This window comes from Crocuta crocuta, unplaced genomic scaffold (assembly GCF_008692635.1).
Source record: "Crocuta crocuta isolate KB4526 unplaced genomic scaffold, BGI_CrCroc_1.0 scaffold234, whole genome shotgun sequence".
Lineage (NCBI taxonomy): Eukaryota > Metazoa > Chordata > Mammalia > Carnivora > Hyaenidae > Crocuta > Crocuta crocuta.
Window position 1 is genome coordinate 2,127,354 of NW_027529647.1, and position 3,611 is coordinate 2,130,964.

Here is a 3,611-nt window from a genome sequence, read left to right on the forward strand (position 1 = left end):
GCACACAATGTGCCCGGAGGTGGCACTGAGGACCCTAATTGTTTTAAATCCCAATTCTCCTTGGGCTCAACACGTCAAAGGTCAGGCAAAGAGAAGCCCCGTACGCACGGGAGGTGAGTGCTCAGAGGCTGAAGACACCCCCAGACCAATCGGACAGAACCAGACCCGTGTTGGGGGGTCCAGGGTAGCTTCAGCTTCCTCCCACCTAAGTCTCTCTCCTGGCTTTTTAGAAGACAATGCACCTCCCCCACAAGGCTTTTGGGGAGGTTAAAAGTGGGACGATCTGTCCGAGAACAGGGAAAGGCAACCAGAGGTGATCGGAGGGAACCGCCTGCAAGAGGGGTGAGCAGCAAGAACGATTCTGATTCCGGGGGCACGCCGGTAGGAAGGCGCTCCCCACCCTCAGCCCTTACTCAGGCCTGGTCTTGGGTCCCCAGGTCCACCCGGACTCTGTTGGATCTGGGAACCAAAGGGTTAAAGTTGGGGCCCAGCAGGGACTGTAGCTGGGCCGGAATGCCATTGATATGGAGAGGTGGGGACTCCCTCGGCCTGGTTACCATCTCAAAGGCACTTTAACGAGGCCACCACCGGAATCCCCACCCCCACCGCCTCGCCTCCACCCGAGAAAGAGGTGGGGGAGGGAAAACTGCCCCAATATACTACTGTGGAGGGAAACTGAGGCACGAGGGTGGCCTCCAGTGCTCACTGCTTCTGGGGGCATAGAATTGGACCCGATCATTGTTCTCCGGGAGGGCGGCGGGGTGGGGCCGCTCAGGTGGGTTAGATGGGGGAAGGGCGGGGGTGGGCTACCTTCAAACCTAACCTGCCCCAGGCTTTTGGAGGAAAAGTGTGGCCCAAGGACAAAGATGGGAACTAAAGGTCAGAGGGCCATCCTGGTGCCAAGGAGAGTAGGGGGGTGGGCACGGGGGATGTACGGCTCTAAGGGCAGCATCAGCCTCTGGGAGGTGCCCAAGGTCCCAGACTTCGTTCGTGGAAAGGCCAGATCCACTGGCCCCTGAACCAAAAAGGCGCAGATGAAGCCCGAGGTCCCATATTCGTTCTCGCTGGGTGACTACCCCCATTTTACAGACCTGGAAACAAGGGGGGAGGGGGGTATGAGAACTTGGCCACATGTACTTGAGAGAAACAAGACAAACCCGAAGGAGCCCAGACTCTAACTCCAAGGCCCAGCTCCTATCCCAGAGCACAGTGCTGGAGGCTGAGCCAGGCAGCACAGCAGCACCCCCGCCCCCTCCCACCCACACCCTGCCCAGGTCCTCCCTGCCTCCTCTCCCCATTCCTGCAGGTACCCTGTGCCGGGAAGTCTCTGCGGAGAACCGTGGAGAACCGCATCTGGGTGTGATTGTCCCCGGAGCCACCCTCCACCCGCGGCGGCACCTTTGCTGTGTCTGTCCCGGGAGAAGGCACCAGTTGCTCATCACCTGCTGGGGGCAGCTTAACGAACTCGGGGCAGACCTCGATGGGCAAGTCACAACTGCAGTGAACTCCGGGGGCTCTCCTGGCTGTAAAATGAAGGAAGAAACCTGCCTTGCCCGCCTCCAGGGTCACCACAAGAATTCGCCCGGGCAGCCAGCACCCCACACACCCTGGGGACCACTGTAGGCACTGACTTGGGACGAGAGTATTTTGTGAACAGCATCGTGGCGGTTTCCCTTGTAAACCTGGTGGGACTGCATGGATTGGGTAGCAATTAACTTTACTATCTGTCCTAACGGTCAGCGGTTATCCATCTGGAGTTCTGAGGGACGGGCTGCTCGTCACCTCACTGCTGTGTTCTTAAAGAGTGGACATTCCGTCTTGTCCTTCCCATCCGATCCTCAGCGGAGGGGAGAGCAGGGCTCCAGGATGTGAAGGGGGTGGAGAGAAACCAGCAGGCACGGGAACTCGGCCAGAATTCAGGGAAAGGGAGTCATTATTAAGGTACCAGTGACTTTGGCTCCTGCCCCAGGACTCCAAGGGAAACCAAGTCTCAAGCAAGAAACAGGGTTTCAAATACAGTATAAGGGAAGCTGGGAAGACAGCTCTGGAGGTGGGCCAGCCGCCCCAGCAAGACGATGTCACCTGTATGGATTGCATGGTGGCCCCCAACACCATGTCCAGGTCTTAAGTCCTGGAACCTCTGGATTTGGCCTTATTTGAAAAAAGTGTCTTGGGGCACCTGGGTGGCTCAGTCGGTTAAGTGTCCAACTCTTGATTTTGGTTCTGGTCATGATCTCACAGTCCTGAGATCGAGCCCCATGCCGGGCTCTGTGCTGACTGCACAGAGCCTGCTTGGAATTCTCTTTCCCTCAAAATAAATAAACTCAAAAAAAAAAAAAAAGGCCTTTGCAGCTGTGATTAAAATATTAAAAACCTCAAGATGAGATCATTCTGTATTCATGATGGGCCTACATCCAATGACAGGTGTCAAAAGAGGAAGATTTAAGACACAGACACACGATAAGGCCATATGAAGACAGAGGCTGAGGCCGGAGGGATGTGCCCACAAACCAAGGAACACCAGGGACAGCTCGGAGAGGCAAGGAAGGACCCTTCCCTGGAGCCTTGGCAGGAGCGCAGCCCTGCCATACCTTGATTTTGAACTTATGGTAAATTCCTTTTATTTTAAGCCATTCGGTTTGTGGTGACTTGCTAAAGCAGTCACAGGCAATTCGTATACTCCCTTTCTTGCTAGCGGGTTCCAGGCTCTCAGAGGTCCCCCAAGGTCAAGTTGGCTTCCTGATACCACTCTTGAGCTGCTGTAGAAGAGCCCATTGAGATAGGACATCTGCCAGGTTACCTGAGCCCAAGCCTCCCGAATAACAAAGGGAACTCTTGTACACGCTGGGGAGGACCTGGCAGGGTGGAGGGAGGGCAAGTAAAACGGGGAGAGAATAGGGGCTTCCTTTCATGACTCACCATGGGAGCATTCCTGTCCCTGGGGATGACCCAGCCCTTGCATGTGATGCGCTGCTCCTGGGCCCAGTATCGGCTGTCCATCAGCACCACTGCTATTCTGGTGCACCCAGGCCTGCAGAAGCCTTGCATCTATTTGGGTCCAAAGTGTGACCCAAAGGACGGGTCAGCTAAGCATCAGACTTCAGCTCAGGTCATGATTTCACTGTTGGTGGGTTCAAGCCCCACGTGGGGCTCTTGCTGACAGCTCAGAGCCTGGAGCTGCTTCCGACTCTGTGTCTCCCTCTCTCTCCCTCCCCCTCCCCTCCTCATGCTCTGTCTCTCAAAAACAAACATTTGAAAAATAAGAGAACGTTTGACTCAAAACTTGCAAGACAGCAAGTTTCCCAGAAGCCCCATGCATGCAGAGGGTCAGGGCCCTAGTGATGGCATCCAAACCCTTCGTTTATTTATTTTTTAAATGTTTTATTTCTGAGAGAGAGAGAGAGAATGAGAAGGGGAGGGGCAGAGAGAGAGGGAGACACAGAATCTGAAGCAGGCTCCAGGCTCTGAGCTGTCAGCACAGAGCCCGGCGCGGGGCTCGAACCCAGGAACCCCGAGATCATGACCTGAGCCGAAGTCAGACGCTTAACCGACTGAGCCACCCAGGCGCCCCAAACCCTTCGTTTAATAAGGGAAAATGAGACATGTTGCAA